The sequence below is a fragment of the Mustela putorius genome, unplaced genomic scaffold, assembly GCF_011764305.1.
Source record: "Mustela putorius furo isolate JIRA1106 unplaced genomic scaffold, ASM1176430v1.1 tig00000095_pilon_pilon_pilon, whole genome shotgun sequence".
Taxonomy (NCBI): domain Eukaryota; kingdom Metazoa; phylum Chordata; class Mammalia; order Carnivora; family Mustelidae; genus Mustela; species Mustela putorius.
In genome coordinates, this window is record NW_025421280.1 from 1,899,356 (window position 1) to 1,926,480 (window position 27,125).

A 27,125-nucleotide genomic window follows, 5' to 3' on the forward strand; every position below is an offset into this window, starting at 1 on the left:
CCCAGGTGCAATGCACGTGGTGTGTGTTCCTCTCCATGCTGGTCAGCGATGGCTGTGATAGTAGATGCTGAGACCCTGGGACAGGATCTTGGCCAACACAGCAAAGATGCACGGTATGTGCAAGAAATGATCTATTTTGGGGGTTGTTTTCATAGCATGACCTCATGCAGGGGTGGCCAAGTCACATCAGCTAAATGACTGCAGCATCACCACACCCGGTCCTTTACCCATGGAGTGTGCCCACTTTCACACCACAAAGGTCTAGGTGAGTAGTTGTGTCCTCGAAACCTACTCCATTTACTGTTTAGACCTTTATACAAAGAGTTTGCTGACCCTGCACCTGCCTGTCCTGAATGATACAGGGGTGATCCATCTTCTAATGTGTCTCAGTGTGGGATCTATGTGGGGGCAGAGACCCTACATTTCTAATTAGTCCCAAAGGATGTTGGTGTTGCTGGTCCATGGATGATCCTTTGAATAGCAAAGCTCTAGGGCGGGGTTTCTGAACCTCGGCACTATTGATATGTTGGGCTAGATAATTCTGGGTTGTGGGATGTTTAGCATCATCCCTGGGCTACAATCATAGATGCCAAGAATTCCCCTTAAAATGTGACATCCAGGGGTGCCTGGGTGGCTCAGTGGGTTAAAGCCTCTGCCTTCGGCTCGGGTCATGATCCCAGGGTCCTGGAATTGAGCCCCGCATCAGGTTTTCTGCTCAGCGGGTAGCCTGCTTCCTCCTCTCTCTCTGCCTGCCTCTCTGCCTAGTTGTGATTTCTCTCTGTCAAATAAATTAAAAAAAAAATTTTTTTTAAATGTGACATCCAAAAATGTCTGCAAATATTCTCCAATGTCCCCTGGGGGACAGATCACTCCTAGCTGGGGACTGCTATTCTAGGATGTCAAGGGGGGTATCTAGCAGGTTCATAATTATCCGGAGTCCTGATAACCAGCTCTTAGGGAACAGAATTGGTATCTCTTGCCTGTTGGGCCCCAGGAAGGATGGCAATGATCCAGAAGATGAGGACCTCCTCAGGCAGGACAGGCCAGCTCCTAGGGAAATGCAGAGGATGCCAGGCAGAGAAAAGGGTAAAATTAGACTTTTTTGCTTTGTTTAGAAAAATGGGGATTTAAAAAAATGTTTCACTGAAAAACCTGGATAAGACAGGTGGATAAACATGATTGGTGAGAAGATTTAGAATTGAAAACAAGAAAAAGTCTAATTTGTGGGTTATTCCCTAATGGCTAAAAGCCTTGTTCGATGTCTTTGCCAGACAAGACATTTGAAGTCTGGTCATTCTGGCCCCTCCTGTCCCCCTTCTCTGACCTGCCACTTCTCTTTCTCCACCAACATGCACAGCAGGGCTGACTGTTCTCTTCTCCTGACCCTCCAGTTTAGAGGGGAGAAAGGGAGCAACACCATCCTGTTCCCTCGTTGCCTGTCCCAGGGGAATGCCGACTTATGTCTGCTGCAAGAACAAACCTCAAACCAGGTGGGTGGCCACAGTATATTTACAGAGAGAAACAGCACGAGCCAGGGTGCTTTGAATTCAGGGGGCAAGAATCACCAATGTGTCTCAATTTTCACCATTTGCATCTGACCACAAGAGGAACCCCCTGACAGTCTGTTTTGTTTTAAGATTTTCTGCAGGCCCTTTGATATATAATACGATTTATTACTCTATGTATTTTTCTGGCTTGTCTAGAATGACTGAAGCCATACACTTGGAAACTTCCAGCGGCCCAGAAGTGGTTGGAGTGCCCAGGGAAGGTCTTCTGATGTCCCTGTAATTCCACTCCTCAGGACAAACCACAGTATCAGAGTGGGCACGATCTGCCAGATCTTTCTATGTAGTTAGCGCACATGTTAGTGTCCACACATGAGATCCTGTCCTAAGTGTGGAGGATGGTCCTGCCTTATTGTCTCCATGTAATATTGGGGCCAGGATAGGGTGAGGTGAATGAGGCAGCCAGGGTGCAAAATTTAAGGAGGACTCACCCTGACATGCATGCTGGTGTGGGATGAGCACTTGGACAACTGGGAGACTGAGTGTCTCCTTAAGTTTTGTACCCCATGCACCTTTCTTAAGAAATACTCACTCCCGGGGTCCTGCAAGCATGCCTTAGGCTGGCTTTCTCTGTGCTTATTATAGCTTAGAGATCTTCCCATGTCTGTTCAAACAGCTCTACGTCACCTTTCTTCATAGCTCAGTTTAAGTGTAAATGATAACTAGTTCCTTTTATTTCTGCTTACTCAGTGAGTGGATGACAGGAACATAACTACTTGGATACAACTTTTGGAGATGGCTTGTTTCCATCACATTCTAGAAACTTGTATGCTGGTGTTGCTTGACTCCTAAGCCCCTTCTGTGAGCTGTCCAGGTTAATGGATGGGAAAAGGATGTTGAGAAGCTCAGAGAGACAAAGTAGATGTATATCAGAAAAGGCTCAAAGCTGCTTGGGAAAAAGTCACAGAAGAGGTAAGAGGAAAGGGCAGAGTCTTTAGGAAGAAGAAGAAAAGCGGGATTTGGGGTGGGCAGCTGCCTCTTTTGAGCATTCAGGAAGAAGAAATGGAGCATATGTGACTTTGTGATTCAGTTTTTATGGCCCTTTCAAGTCCTCTTAGAAGAACCTTCCATTAGTCCTTCAAGTTTTCTGGAGGTGATTTTGTGTTGTTTGGGATGCATTGTGCCCTAGAACCCAACTCTAAGGCCAACTGGCCATAACTGGGTTACATGCATCTCTTTGGTCAAGTTGATGTGAGATCATTGGGGTCTGGAAGGTTACTTATCTTTCAAATAATCAGCATTCTCAATAATAGGAAGTCATAGACCAGGTCATAGACCACTTTGGGAAACAGTGAAGCTACTCAGAACAATGTAGGTGAACAGATATACATGAGATTTTGCCAGTGGTGTTCAGGGACTCCTTGAACCCTAGAGGCTCATCCTAGAACCCTCTGTCAAGTACAGTGGGGAAACTTCTGCCTAATGCTACGGTCCTGGCCACCTATAGATCAAATCATGTTTGTCAATCCAGTGAGCTTCACAGTCTCCTAAAGGACCTACTGGAGGCAGATAGGAACTTGAAACCTGAGTATTTTGAACTCTCCCACTTGACAAGAGGAATACTCAGGAGTTCGGCAGAAATTTCTGACCCAGAAATCTTACAATGGGAGTTTGTCTCTGAAATCCCAGTGGAGACCATTAGTGGAGCAACTGGCAAGCCATTGCTTTGCTAAGGTGTGCCAAGAGCTGTTCTGTTTTTAGGAGGCAGCTATCCAGGACTGGGAAAAGATAGGCTAGAATATTCTAAGGACCATGGAGGGGTCCCTGGTGGAAGATGAAGAAAAATGAAGTTGTAAATCCTTGGTGTCAGGGAAAAGCCTGAAAGACTGGAGGTTAGGACCAGTCTTGAAAAGATGTAACAGAACACTGTAAGGGGTGGGGGTGGGGGTTCCCTCATTGTCTCAGAGTAGCTGACAGTGGCCCTGAGCTAGGGAGAAAGGGCATTAGATATTTCCTGGGTTTTGATGTCTGTCCAGCATGGGAATGGGGAGGCAGAAGTCTGTCCTCCATCCTCACTGAGTTTCCAGAACTGGCCATTGTACGTCATTACTGCCTTTCTACACCCCAAGAGTTGATAAGAACCAAATGAGAAAGAAGAGTGCTGTGGTTTTAGAGGGACTGGAGTTCCTTTTCTTCTTCCTCCCTCTCCCCCTCCCCTTCCCTTCCCTCCTCCTATACTCCCTACTCCCCCACGTCCTCCTCCTCCTCCCCTTTGTCTTCCTCCTCCTCCTTTGCCTCCTTCTTTAAAAGCTAAGCTATGACCTTCTCACTGGAGAGAGAAAGGGACCATCTGCCTTTCTAAAGTCAAGCAAGGGGGATTGCAAGAGAGTCATGGGTTGGCTTAGTTTGAGTTCCTCTAGAAACAGGTCCTAAGATAAGAATGTTACTGCAGGTCATTTATTTGGGATGCGACCCCAGAAAACACTGGTAGGGGAAAGGGACCATGAGTCTGGGAAGGGAAGGCAGCCTCTAAAAGGGTGTGTTATAGAGTGAGATGTCACTGCAGGTAATGAGAGCTTCATCTCCTAGAGGTCTCTGAGTATCAGTACAGCCCGCCCTCAGACTGCATCTAAGAGGCTGGGGTATTTATTCCCCAACTCTGGGGAGCCATTGATTAAGGACTGGTCCCAGAGGGTGTTAATCTCCCGGCAATTTCAGGCAGCTGCTTGTTGGGCACGATGGACCCCAGCAATCATAGAAAACCTTCAGGAGAAGAGATTGGAGTGCCAGCCACTGAAAATCAGGCTTGTGCACAGTGAGGTAGTAACAGCTGACGAGATCAACGAGGCGCCACGGTTTCGGCTTTACACGTGAATGTACGCAGCACATACAAGCAACAGAAACTGGCCTCATGTTCCTTTCTTGCTTGTCTGCTGGAGTGCCAAAGCTAATGTGCACCCCTGTGTGTCTTCATTTTGTTGATGGGCTCCTTTTGCAGAAAGCGTTTTTGCTTGATGTTGTCCCACTTACCTATTTTTTGTTTTATTGCTTGTGCTTTGGGTGTTAAGAGTCAAAAAAGCATTGCCACAACCTGTGTCAAGAAACCTTTCCCCTATGTTTTCTTCTAGGAGTTTTATGGTTTCAGGTCTTACACTTAAATGTTGAATCCATTTTGAGTTAATTTTGGGGACTGGTATATGATAGGGGTCCCGTGTCAGTCTTTGACATGTGAATGTCCAGTTTTGCCAACAGAATTGATTGAAGAGACTGTCTTGTCTCTACTGAGTGTTCTTGGCTCCCTTGTCAGATATGAGCTGACTATACATGTGAGGATTTATCTGTGGGTTCTCCGTTCTGTTCTGTTAATCTATGTGTCTGTTTTTACACCAGTACCCTACCATATTGATTATTACAGCTTTGTGATAGAGTTTGAAATCAGGAACTGTAATGCCTCCAGCTTTGTTCTTTGTCAGGATTGCTTTGGCTACTTGGGGTCTTTGGTGGTTCCATACAAATTTAAGGATTGTTTTTTCTATTTCTGTTAAAAATGCTATGGGACTCTTGATAGGGATTGCACTGACTCATGGCTTTGGGTAGTATGGACATTTTAATGATACTAATTCTTCCGACTCATGAACAGGGGGGTATCATTCCTCTTACTTGGATTATCTCCAGTATCTTCGATCAATGTTGTACAGTTTTCATATAGAGCTCTTTGACCTCCTTTGTTAAATTTAATCCCTGGTACTTTATTGCTTTTGGTGTTGTTATAAATGGGACTGAGATCTTAAAGTATGGCACTCTTCCCTCCCCATTCCTGCCCTATTCCCAGCTTGGAACAACCAAGAGCACCAAGTCCCTGAGCTGTGTTTGAGACTGAAATTTTTAAAAATCCAGAATGAGTTGAGGAGAACCACGTAATGAAATGTTACACCGCAATAAGACTGAACAAAATATATCAACATGCCACCTCACGCATAAGTCGCATAAACAAAATGTCCAGTGTGTGGGGCTAGAGCTGTGGGTATACACGTTATCTGATTCCATTCACATGAAGTTCCGAAAGAAGCAAATCTGTGCTCTCAGAAGCCAAGGTACTGATCAGGACCTTGTGAGGGGCAGTGATTGTAGGAAAAGGGCACAGAGAGATTTCTAAGATTTTGATCTTGTTTCTTGATCTGAGTGGAGTTAACACTGATGTGTTCATTTCGTGCAGATTTGTTGAAGTGTACATTTGTGACTCACCTCCTTCTCTACATACCTTTTATACCTGAATATGCTTACAACAATTTACATAAAAACAGTAAGTCTTTGACCTCAGGATGAGCTCTTCTAGTAACTAAAAGTGGCTGAAAAGTCCTGGGATTCACCCAAGACGTCACCAAGGAAGCCATTACCCAAAAGGAAGTGGGAATTCAGCTGAGTAGAGATGGGGGCAGCAAGATGCAGACATGACCCATGACCTTTTGCTTCAACAAAAACTTTGAAGAATCCAACACAAAGAAAGGAAACGGATAAGAAATTCATTCTGAGATTATACCTCCCAACAGCCTTCAATCCCCCCCCCATAACCAGTTGCAAGTGTTTGGCAACAGCTTTACCAAGACTGTCCTATGAGAACAGATTCCAGATGCGTAGGACATTTTCCAATCACTCCCTAGTCTCCAGACTCTGAGGAGACGCGGCAGTGCTTGCAGGGATGCATCCCAACACATATGAGAGATCCATCGGTTTCTTCAACCTTCCCACAAAATGTTGTGATTAACCACGCCATGGCTGCAGTGAGATCCAATAAAAGCAGTATGTTGAAAGACTAGCAGGGGGAAGTGATGTGCGTATCACGAATGAACAAGTCACAGATGCAAGTCTTTCGTTGGGTCTGATGAGGAAACGTCACATGGAATTAAGAGGAATGTGGAGACGGACGGTTCAAAGTTTAACCCCTAGTTTGCCCAGGACTGGACAAGGGGCATTAGAATGGCAATACCAACGAAGTGGGTCGTATCAGCCCCATTTTATACTGAAGAAACTGAGGTTCTAAGCAGTTTAGGAGAATTGATAAAGATTAAACAGTTAACTAGTGCCTGGGTTTGCCTCAATCCATAGTTAAGCTGCTATATAATTTTTATTCTTTAAAATTAAAAAACACATGGGGCACCTGGTTGGCTCAGTCGATTAAGTGCCTCCTTCAGCTCTGATCATGATCCCAGGGTTCTGAGATCAAGTCCTGCATGAGGCTCCTTGCTCACGGGGGAGCCTGCTTCTCCATCTGCCCGAGGCTTGCCCTGCTTCTGTGCACTCTGTCTCTCTGACAAATTAAAAAAAAAAAATCTTTAAAATTAAAGTGCAATTTACATATGGGAAATCACATGCATCTTAAGTGTGCTTGATGAATTATTACTTATGTGTACACCCATGCAAACACTGCCTAGATCAAGATAGGGAGCATTCCCCACCCATTCCAGAATGTTCCTTTGTGCCCTTCCCCATCACTATCACCCCCAACATAAATACCATTCTGATTTCTATGTCCATGGATTAGTTTTGTCTATTCTTGAACATTACAAATAGCATCATGTAATGTGTTCTCTTTTGGGTCAAGCTTCTTTGACTCATAATGTTTTTGAGCTTGACCCATGTGTGTACTGCTTGAATCCGTAGTTCCTTCATTTTTTATTGCTCAGTAGTATTTCATTATATGAATATACTGCTCATTGTTGACTTTATTCTTTTGATAGATCCTTGGCTTATTGCCAGTTTTAAGGCCAAGTGCTTTTAATAGAAATATTTCACTGCAGATGGCTCAAGGCAGCTGAGTTACTTGTCATAGCAGGGAGGACAATCACATGAAAAAAGAACAGGGTTTCAGAGGTCGAGACCGTGACTACTCAAGCTAAGAAAAAACAGAAGCTGAACTGGACCCTCTTACCCTTGGCTTTCTGTAGGGCTCACACTCTGGTTTCCTGCATTCAGACCTCTGCTCAGACAGCACAGCCACAGAGGGACCACCCCACTTAGACAGGCGCCGCTCCGTGGGCTAGATGACAACCCGGGTACAATCAGCAAAATCCAGGCTGTGGAAAATTCTATAGACACATGACCTGGTCCTTTCAGCAGAAATCTGCAAGACACAGACACAAAAAAAGGAAATGGATGGGGAGCCTATAGATGGAAAGACTTGTTTGAATCAGAATAGAAATAAGATTCATACCGTGTAAGCAAGCGAAATAGGCATGACATTGAGGACATGTGAGCGCTCACAGGCTGCGAGAGCATCCTAGGAAACCCTTGTTCAGGTTTTCATAAGTGTGATGATGGTGCTGGGCTTGCATCTTGTAAAAAGCTCTTTCTGTTTTAGGATTAAAATAAGTACACCCCTCCACTCTTAAACCTTTGTCTTTCTCATTCCGTTTAATGATAGGTAGCAGCACTTCTCTCCCCTGACATTATTCCTTTTTTTGATTTTCGAGTAGAAGCTTCATAAAGGCAGGGACTTTGTCTTGTTTGTAGCAATTTACATCAGCACCTCAAACAGCACCTGGCTTAGTGAAGGTCCTCAATAAATACGTGTTAAATGAGTGCACAACGCGTTTGAACAAATGAAATGTCAACGAATTGAGAAACAGGGGAACGATGAGGCCAAGGGACACAGTTTCTGCAGGCAGGGGATTTTGCCTTGAGAATGGCCGGCTGCAGAGGGCAGGTTTGTTACCGGGATTGATGAAACGCTCATCTGTGCTTGACCAGAGAAGAGACAAAGGTCACCCACACCAAAGGATCCCTGTGTTTGAGCTGTGGGCTCTGTTTTTGTTTTCAGCAGCCGGGATCTACCGGGTAAGCCCACCACAAAGGCAGGGGCTGTGATGTTTGAAGACATGCTCTGTGAATATATTATTGAGTCATCCTGGGCATCTCCTGTCACTTCTCCAAGTCTGCTTTTTCTGCTGTTAAGAGGGGTTCCATGGTACAGCTACCACACAGGGTTTTTGAGAGGAGCAAATAGGGGTATTCATGTGTGGTGGGTCCTAAGACAAGCATTGGGTGAGCCTCCTTCCTCCGGTCCCCCAGGAACTGGGGACAGGTGTCTCTGTCACTTGGAGCAGTGACACAGATCCAATTCATTTGATACATGGGATGTTCTAAAGTTTGCCTAAAACAAACTGCTAAGAGGAAAGATTGCCAGGGAAAATTCTTTGGGAAGGTGCTTTATTGAGGGGTGTGTAGCAGACCGCCGTGTGTCCATGTGCGACACAGATTTCCGTGTCCTATATAAGCTCTCAATGAAGGAGGTAAATGCTAGGGTCACCCTCTGTCTCACCGAGGAAGGCATAGAGAGACTGGGATGGGCTGGGGAGCCCCTGCTCATGGGCCTGGCAGGATCTGAACCCAGGCCCCTCGGCCCCAGAAGCTGGGTCCTTCACCCCCATGCTATGTGGCCTCTAGCAGAAGACCTCCAGCAGCCTCTTGACACAGCAGTGTGTGGCATAAGGCGGTGTTAGGAATGTCAGTCTGGATTCAGCACACTAGCTGACCAGATGATGGGGAGAGGAGAGGTGCGGACACAGCTGTGATGAGCACAGAAATCCAGGTGATGGGGCAGTGTGCGTCCTTGGCCCAACTTCCCACTTGTCACTGGTCCCGGAGGGCAGGAGTAGCAGAGGTCGGTCTTGCTTAGAAATGGATTCAGCCACCAGTCCTTGGTCTGCGCTGCTCACAGACCGGGGGGGCTGGCCGCTCTGAGTTTCTCCTTGTTTATGCTTGTAGGTGTTAACAGGTGTCAGAACAGCCCTCTGTAGGTAGGACCCTTGGATGAAATCTCTCGACCTGAAAATCAACAGGGGGCCAACGGCCATAGGTCAGCAGGGACTTGTCCGGGCATGTCAGCAGATCTCCAGGCTCTTGGGAAGAGGCGGCAGGATTCCTGCTTCTCCTCCAGACCCTGCAACTGGTTCTCCTCCTCCCTCTTTCTTGCTAGTAAATTTCGGTCTCTTTCCAATCCCTCTGTTTTTGTAAAAGCAGCAGCCCTCTGTTTCTGCTTTGGTTATTACCTCTGAGAACTGCCAGATAGCTGCTGGGGGCTCGGAGCCTGGACTCAGGCCTGGCCCTCGGATGACTCATCTCCCCTAGGAAGAGCCCGCCCTCCTCCGACCCCAGAGCTGCTTCAGAAAGGACCATAAAAGCTTGTATCAGCATCGCTCATGCCTTTTTCTCCCTTGCTCCGACCATCCTGCTCCTCATCCTGCTGCCTTCGTCTGTACCTTCGCTGGGATTCCTGTTCATTCATTCATGCCGTCAATGCTGCAGACACGGATAGTACACTCCCTGTGTCTGCCGCCCTCCAGCCTGGGCAGGCAGGTGTGGCTGAATGATGGCTGAGAGCCATCATTGCCTGAAGGCTTTCTTTGGCTCCCCTGAGGCAGCTCAGCCATGGTTCGGGACAGGCCAGAAACTGCAGAGTTTGGATGGCCCCCAGCATCCCCCAGCAGCCCTCAACTCATGCGTGATGAGGGTTAGCGGCTACATGCCCAGCTCCTTGCTCCTCTATCCGGGCAACCGTAAGGTGTGACCTGTACTGTGTGCCGGGTCGCACACGGCAGTCATGGACAGGCGCTGTGCAGCTCCCTCCCTTACCTGATTTATGCCCCGTACCGGTTTGGCCCTGTCTTAGGCAGTGGAGGTATGACAGCAAAAGGACAGTCATGAGTCCAGACGTCATGGAGATAGTAGCCTAACAGAAGAGTCACTACTCAATGTTACCAGACTTGCTAAGTCATCAAAAAAATTTGAGTTTCTACCATGTTCCAAAAAAATTTGCTGGGCTCTGGGGATGTGGGGATGGGCAAGGGAGACAAGGACCCTTCCTTTACTGTAATGCACATGTGTGTTTTTTTTCAAGATTTTATTTGTTTATTTGTCAGAGCGCAAACACACAGCAGGGGGGGAGCGGCGGGCAGAGGGAGAAGCAGGCTCCCCACTGAGCGAGGACACCCCACCCCATGTGAGGCTTGATCCCAGGACTCTGGGATCATGACCTGAGTGGAAAGCAGACACTTAACCGGCTGGGCCACCCAGGCACCCCTGGGGTGTTTGTGTTAGTGTAACAATTGAACAACTGTGACAATATTGGTTCTAAATGTTAGGCTGAATAATAGTGTCCGCTCCTGTAAATTGAGTGCTCAGGGAAAGTGGTATTGAAGTTGAGGTATGAATTACAAATGTGGCAGATAGATAAAGATAAGACAGAAGGAGGTCATAGCTAAAGGGGAAAAAACAAACAAAAACAAAAGAGATGTCCCAGTGTTAATTAAGTAGTTGCCTATAAGCAGGGCAGTGGATAAGGGTGGTGCCTGGGGCAGAGTCCAGGCTTAACCAAGTAAGCCAAACTGCTCGGGAATTAGGGCAGACTTCTCTAAGAAAGTATGCAGGAAACCTAAATCTGAACAATCAGGAGTAAAGAAGATTGGGAAGAGATAGAGCCTTCCAAACAGAAAGAGCATCATGCAAAGGGCCTGAGGCTGGAGATAGTATGATACATTCAGCATAGCTGAGGAGGAAATCAAGAGTAGAAGGCTCAAGATCAAGGCTAGAGGGGTTCCGTGTGATGGGACTATGGATGCATAAATACTCACTCTCCTCCTTGCCCCTTTGAGATAAGCATACTTGCCCACTGACCTGAGGTTTAGCTTTGTAGCTTACTTTCACCAATGGAATGTGAGTATTCATGACATAAGCAGAGGACTTAAATGTGTCTGAGCAGTTGGACTTGCCCTAGCATTCTTCAGTGTGGAAGATCATCAGGAGCTTATGTAGGAAGTCCTTTTACCTGCTCAGGTTGGTCAGTTGGCTTTGGAGACCATGTCTATGCAGTTGTCCTACAAAGGTGATAGGATAAAGATGGATGGATAATTGGTGGGAAGCTGAAAAATTGCTTTTTTGACAAGAGAGAGGGGCCACGCTGCTGGGAATATGCCTTCATGGGGCACAAATCCTGAGCTTGTCCTTACTCATCAGTCCCTAGGGATCCCCAGGTAAACGGTCTGTCTGTGTGCATGGTGGGAAACCACTTCCAGACTCTTCTTTCCACAGAGGACAACTTGTGGGCAAAGACTTAAAGATGTGCAGAAATGAAGGTACATATCCTGGCAAATGAAGAGAAGAGCAGCCAAACAGAGGCACAGAAAACTCAGGAAAGAAAATGTTAAGCCTTAAAAAAAAAAGAAAAAAAAGTTAAGCCTTTCAGCACAATAGTGGAAGGCTGGCCCCCACCTCCGCTCCCCGCAAACAGCCTACTGCCTCTTGGGAAGCACGGCCCTGCCAGATCAGTGGTTCAGTCATGTGAGAGCCTGTTCTCTAAGAACAGGAATCTCTTGTGTAGAAGAGAGTTGATCGCTGAGGAATAACCAGATGGAAACTATCTGGGAGAAGCTGTTTAGGACCGATGTCCACAGCTCCAATCTTGGTGTGGGTTGGAGGCGGGGTCAGAATGAGGGAGGGCTCTTACGAGGACATTTCAGCACAGGTTTCAGCCTTCTCTTGACAGCCCTTGGAAGAACTAGATATCCCTCTTCATCTTAGAAAAATGCTTCTAGAGTCAACTAATAGTGACTGAAATAGTAGAGCTGTCTAGTTCTTGCTGAAATCCTGCTTTCATGGCAGCCCTGAGCCTTGGGTCTCAGGCTGCTCTTATGATGTCATGCCTGGCCCTTTGCAGCCAGGACAGAGGAGGGAGAGGGACAGGGTGAAGCTGGTGGGGGCTACAACGTCTCACCTCACCGAGGATGGAAAGGCTCTTTCCCTTGCTCACATGTGCAGGCACAGAAGTCCTCCCAAGGTGGGCACTGAAGCTGTCTCCTACTTCAAAAAGTTCATCTGTTCTTCTCCGGTGGCCATTGAGGATCAGAGAATGTTTTCATCTCCAAAGACCGGACCCCCATTTTATGTCCCCACGGCAGCCTGCAACTCACTTTGCTAACCTTAGTATTGCACTGTTCTCTGTCTTGATTGTAGCATTGGAGAAGACTGAGGCGCAGATGCCCAGTGCCTAAAGTAAGCTGCGTGGCCTCATGTGCTCAGCTTGGCAGGGGTTCAGGGCCTTAACCAGTGGCTCCTTTCATTCATGTGACAAACATTTCTTGATAATCCACTCTGTGCCAATCACTGGAGTTACAGAAGCTGAGGCTCTGCCTGGTAGGTGACAATGCTTGTCAAGTTTTCGATGCCAAGGCACATAGTAAAAATGATAATTTTATGTGACATACTCTGAGATGTTCTTAGGCTAATACAGTCTCTTTTCTTTTCTGGCTTTACCAAAACCCTTCTTCTGTTATCTTTGTTTGGTTCAGACCATGGGCCCCAAAGAGTATATTAATAGGCTAGAATCTGTCAAGGGAGTCACCATGTAAATAGTAAAAACTTTGAAATAATCTGAATGCCCATTTGAAGAGAAACCAATTCAGAGACAGATACTTGAGTATACTTTTCAAAGGGGATGTGGAATCAGTCCTGGAAGGGAATGGAGAAGTGATACAGGGAAGAGAAGGTCCTTAATGGAAGATGTATTGCTAAGTCAGGTATCACTGTGATGGGCACCCAGAGCTGGTTTCCATGGGGAAAGCTCTGGGACCTAGTGTAGAATGCACACCTCAGAGTTGCCCCACCCAAAGGGCAAGGGAGCTGGAGTATTTACGTGCTAACCCCTCCAGTGACTGGCCAAGAGCTCTTCCTGGCAGGTGTTAATTCCCAGTACTTGCCCCTGCTGCATTCTGCAGTTCTAGAATAAGACTTCGAATGCAGAAATGTATGCCTTCAGTGGCATTTGGCTGGAGCACACAGAAATGTTAGGGACATGGCTGGAACACTGGCAGAGAATGCTGGACCCATCAGGAAAGGGCTGTGAAAAAATTTTTATAACACATGATTTCAAGCAATGGGTAATGTAGAACTATATTCATCTACACAGAAATGCTCAAGAACATACCAACAAGGGAACAAAAGCTGCCTACAGAACATCAAGTAGAATTAGACCCACATGTGACCCATGTACAGGAAGGCAAGTCTAGGTCTGCCTGAGGCAGAGGTTCTTGCAGATTCTATGGGGGCATAAAAAAAAATCAGAATCAAGATAAATAATATTTCCATGCAATATTTTTAAAGTTCTAAAATCAATGCAAAAATATTATGATGAACTAAATATCAACACTTAAAAAAAGGTCAGGATCTGGCCCTCTATTTGCACAACTTGGCTTCATTCACTTCATCTTAATCCTGCCCCTGTTGGATTTTGGCTCCTTAAAATTTGGATCACTTGCAGTGGAGAGAAAGTTGGGGAGATGCCCTGGTCACCCTCTTCTTCCAGCCCTCCATCCTCTTGATAATGCCTCCCTTGGCTAATCCCAGCCACTGCTGACTTCCAAGCTTGAGAAACCCAACCTTCAGGGGACAGTCTCTCCCCATCTCTCCTCAGCTTTCCCAGCTGCCGGCTCAGCCCTGCACACAGAGAAGGAAGTTGAAGGGCAAGGAATATATATAAGGATTTGAAGGCCCAGGACCAGTACAGTTCCCTCAGGAGCCACAATATATTTGCCAGCCAAAAGAACTGGCTCCAGAGCAGGCTAACAAAAGCCCTAGCAACTGAGACTTTTGTCTTCCAGGTCTGGTCACTGATGGCCAGTACAATACCAGTTATCTGACAGTCCTCTGGGGCGACAACCTGGGGTCAGGTTGACCTGGCCAGACTCTGGTTCAAGAGCTAAGAGCACACAGCCAAAAGCCAAGTAGTCAAAGCCAACTTGTTAAAACCACGCCATCCTGACCTCTTGCTCCCAGACAGTTGGTCCAGTGCCAAAAGCTTTCTGATCCTGGCTGTGTACTATGTGCTTGTGCAGTCAGCCCCTTCCCAAGTGGGGATCTCTGTCAATCAGGGATCAAGGGCTCAATGTATGCATCTTCTCTCCTGTGGCACAATGTGGTGCCGACCACCTACCCTTGCAGGGGAGTAGAGAACTGTGAGTTCTGCCAAGTCTTTCCAGGGCAGTGAACAGAAAGACCAAAGTAGCTTTGAGGAGTGTAAACTGAAGGACAGAATGGAATTCTATTTCATTCGAACATTCCATTGATCCTCAGTAGGGTTCTTTTGGGGGGAATGTTGGCCTGTGCCAGTGCGAACAAAATAATGTTTCCGTCTTGACTGAGTCATTTGGCCAAAGTATCAATATCATAGCCAATGTTCAGACTGATGCAGATGACCTTTAATTTTCTTGCACAGAAGACTGAAGCACAATGATTTGTTGTCAGGGCCTTGGCAACTGGCAGTGGTGGGCTTTCTTTGTTTTGTTGGACACAGTGGCTTCCATTCCCCCCTACTTGAGGTATTGTAATGAATGTATGTAGGGAGGTCTCAAAGGCAGAAAGTAGAGAAAGGCAGGGGGTTGAAATATTCCTCAACCAGTACGAGTATCTTGTTGAAAATGAACAAATCAGAGGAATGCTGTTTCCCAGGATAACTGAACAATGACCTTGTGTTCTCCCAGGTCGGAGAGGAAGATTTTGATCTGTAAGTCCTCATCACTCTTCAGGGCCCAGTCTGTTAGAAGCTATGCTTCAGGAGCATGGGCTCTGAGTTCTAGTCCTGGCTATACCACTTTCTTCTTCAGGTGACTTCTCTGAGACTCAGTTTCTGCATCCATAAAATGAAATACAATAGTACTATCACATAGTAGTGTGGTAATCGAATTCAACCATGCCTTTGATCACAGCCTTTGAAAAATAGTAAGAGCTTAATAAATGCTCTCTTTTATTATTACTAGAAAAGACCCATCTGGAAGGTCCATATTAAATGTTGGCTCCATTTTCTCCAGCAAGCCTATAACTCTGGGTCAAACGCTTATAGTCAACATTTAGGAGTTTGAGATATGTGTTGAATGTCACAACCCAAAAAGGATGGAGGGAGAGCAGAAGATGAATAACCGTTTATCTGAAATCCCAGCCCACTTTGCCTTTCTTCACCCAGCTCCTTACACTTAACCTGTCCCATCGTCTGTGTAATGCCAGAGGAAAACTGGCAGGATACTGTCTGGCACATAGTAGGTGTTGAATAATTGGATCCATTTGTCTTTGGTTGGATCTGCCCTGACCTCAGCCACCCCAACCCTGAGATAAAGCCTTGAGTACTCTCTTTGGGAGTTGACCCCAGGAAGCCTTGGTAAGAAGCCAAAACGAGGGAGGGAGGGATGGGATGGTACATAAACAAGCAGGTCACTCCTGTGGGTCAGCTGCTCTGGGTTGCTGTGAATGATTGCTATATAGGCTCAATCCCATTGATAACTTGTATGAAGCACTGGGGAGCCTCCAGTTGCCTCACCCCAGTGGGGAGGAAGCCAGAAATTTGGCAATACATTCCCGTCCATCACTGGGCGAGCACTTTTTCCAAGGGCATGCTCGAATGGTGAGAGCCACAGGTGGCTGCAGGAAAATCAGCAGTAGTAGGGAAGCCAGTCTCAAAGAGACATGAGCCGGGCACTGGCTACTTCGGCGGTCCCATGCTAGGAGTGCTGACATTTAGAATTCATTTTGCATTGGACTCAGGATACCTTCTGCCTGTTAAATACTTGCCAGATCTTGTGGGATGATTTCATGTCCCTGTAATGCCCCTGGTGGCATGGGTCCTGTTAGGGCAATGGGATTTCTGCTATGGGGACACAGCTACCTGTAATAAATCTCCCTTGAATGGTTTGTCTTTTCTTGAAGTTTGCTACAGAGGCCAAAAGCCAGGGCTTCCTCTCTGAGTTATCCACAGAACAAGCCAGCATCTGGATCCTGGGGTTTCCATGTGATAAGCATTGAGCTGAGCGATTAATCTTCTTAAGAGTTCACCAAGAACCATGGCTTTTGGTCAAGGTGACCTTATAGGCCTGGGCTGACAACTAAAGAGTAAACCACTGAGGTGAAGGCCGCTGACACAGGGATACCACAACTATAGTCTCCAAGACCGTGTTTGGGGCCTTTCTACATTCCTTGGCTCTTCTAACTTAACAATAACTATCACTCATTGAGCTATTTTTATATGCCAGCTTCTGAGCTAAGTAGTTCTCACATTTATTATGTCAAGAGGCAAATAGAAAGGTTATTCTTATTTCACAGATGAGGAAACAGAAATTATGTAACCTGTCTAAGGTCATAGAATCAGTAAGAGACAGTACAGCTGAATCCAGGTCTCTCTGACTTCACAACCCATAGGGTTAACCCCACTACAGTAGAGTTTGTATACAGGTTTGCCTTTTTTAACCCTGAAATGTTATTCCCAGTAGTATAGTAGTAAACTGGTTCTAGGAAGTAGGGTTGAGGAAGTAAGGTGGGGGAGGGGAGAAGGTGCAAGAGGCCAGCCTTGATTAGTAACCTCTGCCAATTTCTGTGGTGTAAATACTCACCCTGTGGCCAATTTCAAGCTACCAAGGGTTTAACAACCAATTTACAAAATTCCTGAATATTTAGCAGTTGGCTTGCACAAGCCAGTTTGAACCAGCTCCAACACACCACTGTTGGCACCACATTCCCAAAGGTCTTAATTACCAAGATATCTGGAGAACATTGTTGCAATAGCTTCTTTCCTTCACTATTTTTCTCCTTGCCCTGGGAATCTAGGATAAGAAATAAGATGCCAGTATTCATTCATTCATTCATTCAACAAAAAAAATGAAGTATTCAGGAGGCACAAGGGGTCTGGAGGGGATGGAGAGTCCCAGTCTACCTTGGGTTGAGTTCCCCAGAAGCAGAGCTAGAGGCAAGGATTTGACTGATTTGACTAATTGGGAAGTGTCTCTGGGAAAACTGACAGGAGGGTGAGGAAGTAGTGTGGTAGGAAGCCAAGTCCTACAGAGGGTGCCTTTGATTCAGTTCTGTTGGGGGAGCTCTGGAAAAAGACTGGGGTATGCTCAAAGTGTATTGATGGGAAAGGGACAGGTCTGAAGTATTAAAACTTGCTACCCCCACCTGTAAGTCATTGATTAAGGGCTGTCCTCAAAAGGACATACATTTTCAGGCACTTCCTACTCTGCACTGGTACAGACCAAGCTGACTCCAGCACCCCAAACAAAAAGGCAGAGAAGTGGGTTGGTGGTGGCGCCAGCACATCTGGAGTTCATGCACTTGATCATGGTAAAGGGATCTGAGTGTTTAGGTGTAGAGTTCTGAGAGTGCCTGCTTTCCAGTCATTCATTCAAGTAGTATTTGCTGAGCAGCTACTGTATGCCAGGCATTGTCCTGGGCTCAGGGGATAGAAGCATGGGTGCAAACAGCCAGAGTTCGTGTTCTTCTGGAGCACATGGTCTGGAGTAGAGGGGAGTCTGAACAATCCAGCCTGCAAATAGGTCACTACAACTTGGGATAAATGCCATAAGGAGAAGTACGGTGTCTTGGGAAAGTGTATAAGACAGATGCTGGGTTAGTGGGGGATTCGACTGGAGAAGGCATCCTTCATGGTTTGACAGGGAAACTCTTAGCTTTCACCTAGGGTCTTGAAATAGTGCACAGGGCAACAGTGAACCCTCCCTTGTCTTTGAGCTCTTTCGGGTACTGGAAGCCTTGTACCAGAAACACAGCAGGTACACCCAAACCACAATTTACTTAAGGTGCTTGGTGATTCACGACACCTAAATCAACTACCCCAACTTATGCTGTAATTATTCCTAACTAAAGCCCTGTACAGTACTCTAGTCAGTCATAACTGTTCAATATCCATTTCCTCATAGAGATCTTGGGACTTCCTTACTTTTGACCACTTCAAAGCCTGTAGACTCCAAAATCAGAGTGCCTGCTTTCAAAACTTAACGAATCACCTCCTTTTCTGTGTAGCCTTAGGCAAGTAGCCTACCCTCTCTCTGTCTGTTCATTTTTCTGTAGAATAGGAGAAATAGTACCTACCTCACACTAGTTCCGTTGTGAAGAGTAAAAGGATAACGATTTGATGTATGCAAACCGTTTTATACCATGTCTGAGCATACTGTAAACACTTAATAAAAGGCAGGTTTTCTTTATGTTATTGGTTATAAGCTTTGACATGAAAGGATATCCTTGATATATTTTTTTAAAGATATTTTATTTACTTTAGAGAGAGAATGAGTTGAACTGGGAGAGCAGAATAGGAGGGAGAGGAAGAGAGAAAGAATCTGAAGCAGACTCCGTGCTGAGCACGGAGCCCCACACGGGGCTTGATCCCCCCACCGGGAGATCATGCCCTGAGCCGAAACCAAGAGTTGGACGCTTAACTGACAGAGCCACCCAGATGCCTCTATCCTTGCTACTTTTTAAGTGAAAAAATAATTTATGCATAAAATAGTTTCAATAGATGTTCTTAAACTTTGATGTCGGAACTCTTTATACTTTTAAAACTGTAGGAGTCCAAAAATCTTTTTAATGGGGGTTTAAAATACTCATTAATTCCTTAAAATTACAAAAATAAACCCACCGCATGTTCACACAGTGCCTTAGTTTGGGCTGGTATAGGAAAGCACCATAGATGAGGTGGTTTATAGATAAGAGAAATTAATTCTCACGATTATGAAGTTTGGAAGTCCTAGGTCAGGCGTCTTGTGAGGGCCCTTTCCCAGACTGAAACTACTGATTTGTCATTGTCCTTACATGTGGAACACAGAGGGTGAGAGAGCTTTCTGGGGTCTCATACATAAGAAGGGCACTGATCACATTTGTGACCCTTCCCCACTCATGACCCAGTCACCTCCCAAAGGCTCCACCCCATAATACGAACATACTGGGGATTAGGATTTTAACTAGAATTTAATTAGGAATTTTCAGAGGACACAAACATTTAGTCCATAACACATCTAAGTTACATTTTTATGAAAAATAACTCTATTTTTGAGGCAAAATCTAGTTTAAAAATTTGATTGTTTTACCCCTTTGCAAGTCTTTCCAGTGCCTGTATTAATTGAAAATAGCCACATTCTCATGTCTGTTTTGCATTCCATCTGTTGTGATGTGTTGTTTTGGTTGAAATATATGAGAAAAATCTAGCTCCACACAGTTGGAAAAGGAAGGAAAACTTTAATAGCCTTTTCAGATAATTGTGATAATTTGATATTACATGCAAATTTACCAAGTGGTAGTTTTTTAAAGGTTGGTAGCCATATGAAATCTAAAACTGAATCAGTAAACTTTTTATACCATATTATATTAAATCAGTTGGCCTGTGTTGTATCTTAAATGCCTCTTTTACCCATGCATGATTTTGTGACATCATTTGGAAAATACTGGTTCACTGAGTTGTGGAGATCTTTCAAATGTTGACATATTTCATTATATAATATCAAAATGTCCCACTTGTTAATATCAACACTGATCTCATCAGAAAAGTCTTTAAACACAGGAAATCTGTCAAGCACATAGTAAAGGATCCAAGTTTTTCAAAATTCCAATTTTTGCTTGAAGGCTCAAATTTTTTGTTGGCAACAAATACTGTCAGTTGCTTTCCTTGAAATGACAGGCCACTTTGTAAATTTTGTAAAAATTTTCTGCCAAATTTCTAAGAATGCAATAGCCAAAACTTGTCTGACAGTCCTACTTTCAAGTAAAAATGGTGTTCCATGACAAAGGGGCTAGTTGAGTTGGCAACACAAATATCCCACAAACACTTTTCTTGAGACAACCTTCATACACGATATGCAGCAGAAGTGCTTTGTGCATTCTTCCTGTGTCATCAAAAAGAATACTGAAAAAAAAAAAATGTGTCCTCAAAAAAAAAAAAAGAAAAAGTAAAGAATGTGTTCTCAAGGGTAGAGATTTAATAAAATTAATAGTTTGTAATGCTTCCTCAAGGACAAGTTTGAGAAAAATCGAGTTTCACTTAACTGCAAATGTGGAAGTCATGAACCCAATGACTGACCATGATTTATTGGTGCTATGCCTTGATTTGTGCTAAGGTGCTAGTCTGATCCCCCACTGCTTTTGTACCATCAATGCAAATCATGCAGTGAAAAAGGAAAAAATGTCCTAGTGCTACTATGAAAATAACTTTGACCTGAGGACTTCCTGAACAGGTTGCAGACTCTTTGAGGTCTGAAAGTGACATTATGAGAAATGCTGGCTTAGAAAAATGTACACCAAACTGCTGAAGCATTTATTTTGAGGAAGAGGCATATGACACCAGGGGCTTTGGAGTGGGTGGTAGATTTTTACTTCTGTATTCATTTGCAGTTTTTACATTGATCATATGTTGTCAGAAATAAAACAGAAGATATTCCCATTTTAGAAAAAGTATTAGGTCTTTTTTTCTGTCTGAGAAATAGGTGTCTTTCCATCCTCCTTCAGGAAGCCATGAGAACCTAGGTTCCCAGCATAGGAAGGAGCGGTAAATTTAATTGTCTCTTCCAGGCAGAGTGGTGGGGAAGGTCAGTGGAGGTGATGGGGACCCAATACTAATGTACTCCCCAGGTCCTTTGTTATCTTCTATAGAAGACTTCCTAGACTCATTATCCCAGCTCCAGCCTTTCCTAGCCATGACCTTGGGAAAGTTACCTAACCTTTCCATCAGTTCTTTCTCGCCAAAAAAGCAATAATAATACTACCTTTATCTTGTAAGGTGGTGGGGATTAAAGGAGCACCTGAAGAGTGTCTACTCACAATTAATGCTTAATAAATGTTAGCCTTTATGAGGATAACCACTCTAACAGCCAAGGTGGTTTTTCTTGCTGGAAATTTCCAACATGGTCAGCCATTCCACAGTGTCTTCCCTGCTGGTGGCCGTGGAAAGTCTCTGTAGTGATGAGTCCTGGCCATTGAGCATGAGCTCTCTTGTGGCTGTATATGGAAGTGTCTCCTCTGAGCCTTTAGGTCTCCAGGGTTTGAGCAGAACTGTGGTCCATGTTCTCCTTGCCTCTAGAACCAGGCCCTGAGGACACCGCAGAGAACTGTAGCCTTCAGACTACCTGGCCTTATTTGACAGTTCAGATGTGGTGAGGGCAAAGAGCAGTCTTGAGATTTCCACCCAGCCTTAATATCACATAAGCTCAAAGCTTCCCTCCCATGGCCTCTGTTCTTCTTTGCCCTTACCAGAGGTCATTGTTCTCACTAGGGTTCAGCAGAGCCCTTCTGCAAGTGAGTCGACACTATGTTAGCTGTTATGAATCACCAGTTTGTTTTTTCTTTTAACTTTTCTCCATAGAGTATGGGCAAGGCCATTATTTCCGCCTCCAGCCCCTTCTAGTTTCAAATGACATTCTCCTCTTCTCTGTGGAATGATAGATGCATTCCCATGAGCAGTTAGAGACAGGATAGGGAACAGCATGAGGTCACCTACTGAATAGCTCTTGACTCAGTCTGTTTCTCTTCCTCTGATCCTCCCACAACTTAGCTAGAAGTCCCTGTTTCTTTGGCTGGGACTTTGGCAACATCCCAGCAATGGGTCTAGACACAAGACTTGCCTAATAGACTCCCCTCACTGCAGTAGTTGCGGCCTGGGGGAAAGGCGTAAGTGGAGGCCCAATCCTGGGATAGTCCCACCTGTAGCTCCCCATACGTGTGAGCACCCCAAATCTGCAGGTCTGAGCACTGTTCCCTGTACATGCACAGCTGCACATGTGTGTGTCCCTGGGGAAGGCAGAGAGATTGGAGACAGAGGCTTACAGAGGCCCTAGAGGTAAGTTCAGGACCTTTGGAGCAGGAAATTCTGAGCTTTGGGTACTAAAATTAAAGTCTAGAAGAGACCACAGGCTCTAAGTCATGTGTCCTCTGCCCCTACAGGCTCTTGACCCACGAGGAGGCGACAGAGGAGGCCACGGGCGGGTTCTTGTGAAATGTACTCTGAGCAAGGATGTGGTGTGCCTGTGTGGGAGGGTAGGATGATCTGGAAATCTAACACATGCCTCTACTAAAGCCCTTCAGCGGCTCTTCTCAGCCATAAGATCCAGCCCCCACTTCTTGGTCTCCCAGCCCTCTCCCAGTCTGGCTCTTGCCCGCTTCTTGACCTTGCCCTTGACTATTTCTAGCTCAAGCCTTACCTTCTCTTGGCAGTACCTCTGTCCCACACTCTCTCACTGGCAGGGACTTTGCAGGATGTTGTGTCCTCTGGAGTTTCCCGTGTGTGATGTCTCATCATTGCTGCTTCTTGCACAGGAAAGATTCTTGCCTGACACCTGACTCGCTCAGCCTCCCAGTCTAAGTCAGGTCCGATTCTTCAGCCTGCATAGCTTTCATCTCTTTGTTCTCTGTCCTGTACCAAGAATGAGAGCCTGACCATTACCATTAGGGAGTGCACACTATATGTATGCCCATTTCACAGGCAAGAGAACTGAGGCCAAGATGGGGAGCTAATCTGGTCAGCTAACCAAGTAATAACAGAGCCAGCCTCCGAGTTTAGACACCAAACTTTGAACTACTGTGCCGGGGATTTGTTGTTGTTGTTTAAAACACACTACTTGTGTTACAGTTCTAGATGTTGTGAAGTCAGTGCAGGCCTCACAGGGCTAAAGCCAAGGGTAGTATTCCTTTCTGGCTAATACCCTTGCCTTTTCTAGCTTCTAGAGGCCACCTGCGTTCCTTGGCTTGTGGTTCCTTCTTCGATCTTCAAAACCAGCAGTGGCCGGTTGAGTATGACATCCATCTCGTACTAATTCTTCTTCCTCCTTTTCTATTAAAGGATCCTTGAGATGACACTGCTCACCTGAATACTCCAGGATAATTAATCTTCTTATCCTATGGTCAGATGATAAGCCAGTCATTCTTAATTCTTAAGCTTTTGAGTACAGCAAAATATCTGGTGGTAATGGGGGTCAGGCGAGGAAACGTGAAAAATGCAGATTCCTGGGCCTCACCACACCAGTGATTCTGAATCTATAGCTCAAGCACAAGGCCTGGAAATCTGCATTGTGATGCGCTTTCCAGAAGCTTTGGATGCAGGCACAGTAATGGTGACTCACATGATTTACTGCAACCACAGGACCTAAAACGGCAATGTGCTAAATACAATTAGACCTTCTGGGCTCAGTGGGGCCCAGCAGGGAGGGGAAAGGAAGATATTGCCTGCAGGCTGGGTTGGAACAAGGTGCCCTCCTCTGTGTGGAAGATGAAAGCCTGAGTTGTAGCATATACCAGAGCCATAACCCAGGGCCTTCCAGAAGCCATCAGCCCCTCCTCTCATGTCGTGTCTCCCCCAGGAGGAGAGGAAGAACCACATTTTAGGGGCAATGTTCAGCCCTGGCTTTGCCTTAACTACCTGGAACCTGCTCTGTCTGGTCTCCCTGCCCCAACCCAAGCCCACCAGCTGGGCTGCTCATGGGAAGCCCATGGTCAGATGGAGAATGTGGGCTGGGAACATAATTTGGGACTAATCGGCCTGTGGCTACTGGAGCCCATTCTAGCCCAGCCACATGAGCTATTGTGGGCCTTTTCTATTTCTTCATCTCCTGGGACTTGTAGACACTGAAGTAGTTGAGCAGCAGCTGCCACTTAAGTGCCATAAAGTGGGCGCAGGTGCACACGTATGTCCATGTGCACGTGTGTGTTCACATGTGCGTGCATGTATGTGTGCACACATCTACATGTGTTCGTGCATATACATGTGTACATTTGCACACGTGTGTACATTTGCACACGTGTGTGCATGCATACGTGTACGCGCGCATGCATATGTGTAGAGGGAGAGGTGAAAGTGACTGAGGCACTGTGTGATGGGGCCTCATCAGGTGGGCCCCGCTCAGACTTGGTGCAGGCCTGCCCTGCAGGAGCACCAGAGTGACCTGTCCCCAGGGGAACCCCAGAACCATCAGGGAGACACCAGGCTTTTTCTGTCTGATCATTTCCTCCCCCATGAATGTTCCCTCCTCCTCAATGCCTTTGTCACCCAAGGATAATCCCCCCACCCTCTTCACCTTCTGAGAGAGCTTGTCCCCAGAGCTCCTGCTGAAGGTCTGTGGTCCTTGACTCCTGCCCCCTCCTCTAGATGCTCTTGACCATGTGGACCAAACAGGGCCAGTTACATTTCCTCCCCTCTCCTCCCCCCCGGACACCTACCCCAGTTACCTGTCATTAGGACTCAGATTTGAAGTAAGCAGCTCCACAGAGTAAACCTTTAAGATGCAGAGACTTGGGCTGGGATGGCCCCTGTTGGGACAGCCATGGCTATGACCTGAATGTTTGTGTCCGCCCCACTCCCTGGCCCCTCAATTCATATGTGGAAACCTAACCCAAGGTGATGGTATTAGGAGAGGAGGGGTCTTTGGGAAGTAATTGATCCTGAGGGTGGAGCCCTCAGAGCCCTCACCACTCTGCTTGGGCAGACAGTAAGAAGCTGGCCATCTGCTGTTCGGAAGCAGACCTTCACCAGAACCTAACCCTGCTGGTACCCTGATCTTGGATTCCCAGATCCAGAACAGTGAGAGAGAACTTTCTGTTGTCTCTCAGCTCCTAAGCTGTGGTATTGGGTTTGGTTATACCAGCCAGAGCAGACGAGGACACCCATGCTGGGCAGCCATCTTGGGGCCCCGAGTTCTGACGAAGGAACAGAAAGAGCCGAAAGGCTGTTCTGAGGCATGAGGCGGGGGGGAATGAAGCAGAGGAAGAGGAAAGTGCTCCTCAGGGACCCGAGGAGAAAGAGCATCAAGAGCCGATTTGATTCTTGCCAGCTTTCCAATTCCCAGTACCAGTCTCTTGTGAAGCATTTCTCGTCTTAAATGACTGGGTACCCAAATGAATTCTTGCCCTTGGGGCCCACGAGATAACCTAACTCCTCATAATTGCTTTCCTTTTATTTAAGTTAGCTCAAGTGAGTTTGTTTTTGCCAAGCAAATGATCCCTGATTAAGACAGCCCTTCCGGGAGAGGTGAGGCCTGGCCTGACGCTCTCAGAAGTTAACAAACCTGGGTGTGTGCCAGGAAGCAGGATACACATGTGGGCTTCACTCTCCCCTGCAGTGAGGGCAGGTGTCCATGGTGCCGGGGAGCAGGGAAGGGTGTTGGGAAGTGTACAGCACAGGAGGGGAGCAGAGCGAGGGGGACACATTGGAGAGGCAGTAGTTTGGTTCAGTCTATTGAGTACTGGCCAGAACATAAAGCAGAAATCTCCTGGTTCAGGGTCAGAGTGCCAGGATTTAAGCCCAGTGCCCTGGACATGGGTGGCCCTGGATGTATTTCTTAGACCCTAGAGTCTTCCGTTTTCTAAGCTGAGACATAGGGATGGTAACTCTACGAGGTCGCTTGACTTAGAATAGTGTGCAGAGTTCGGTTATTTGCCGCTGTGGGTTTTTATTTTGTTTAAACTGGGGTAAGGGAGGGACTGACAAGAGCCAACATTTGAGCAGGGCCATGTTGCTGAAGGTCTGATAGACCCAGCGAAGGAGTTAGTATTTTGTCCAGAGTAACAATGGGAAACTTGAAGAATTTTGAGCTCATAAGTAGTCTGATCTAATTGTGTACCTTCTCCCTAAAGCACACACACTGGAAGGACATTTGATAATGTCTGAAGACATTGGTTGTTAACACTGGGCTGGGGGGTGCTCTTGGCTTTTAGCAAACAGAGACCCAGGATGCTGTCAACATCCTCCAAAGCACAGAACATTCTCCAGCGTTACCTGCCCCAAATGTCAAGGCCAAGGTTGAAGTCTGCATTTGTATATTAGGAAGAACAGAAATCAGTCATGCCCCATCTTGGGGGCTTAGTTTCCCATCTGTCAAAAGGTGGACTTGGAGGGACTTGGTAGGAGTGACCGATTTGTTCCTTCCACAGCTGGGTATGTGTCCATCACAATAGACCCTATGGCCTGGACCCTCCTTACGCCAGCTCTGGTGCTGTAAGCCTCTCCTTACAGATAACTCTGACAGAGTCAGAGAGTTTGTGGAGAATGTGGGCTCAGCATCCCGCCAACCATGGGATCAAAACCTGGCTCCACCCTGGCCAGCTGTGAGACCTGGAGGAATTTTCTTTGCTTCTCTGAACTTGGGCTGTTCTGTCCATAGACAGGGACTGCTAATAACACCTTGCTTGTGGCAGAGTTGAGAGGGTTTGAGAAGCCTTTAGTGCAACACCTAGCCCATAACAGGTGTCCCTTCAACCTCAGCCACAGGGGCACTTACCACCCTGCTTCTCAGGATGTGAGATTGATAAACCCAGGAAATATTTGAGAAATTCAGCCAGGTCTCTCTCTGGATGCCCATGGTAACCCCCATCAGTCAGAGGAGACCAAAGGCGCACACACTCCTTTGAATATTTGCTGAACTCATCATAAAAGGGAAAAGAAAAAGGAAAAAGGAAGCTGCTGTGTGGTGCAGGGCACACAAACCCCATGCCTCAGGGGCTAGGGAGGTAATGGCAGACTGCTGGGTTAATCAGTCCATTCATTACTTGACTGAATGGTATCAGAGACATGGAAACAAGAAATGATTTTCCGAGAAGCTGGGTGGCAGACCTGGGAGCCTAACTATTGGGTTTAAATCCCATTTATGTGTGGAACTGGCTGTGGGAACTTAGGCCAGTTACTTTACTGCTCCATGCCTCGGTTTCCCCGTATGTAGAAATAGATATCTCAAAGTGATAATAATACCTATCCCAAAGGGCTCTGAGAATTCAATATATATAATAAATAGAAGCACAAGCATCTGTGTCTAGCTCAGTAGAAGT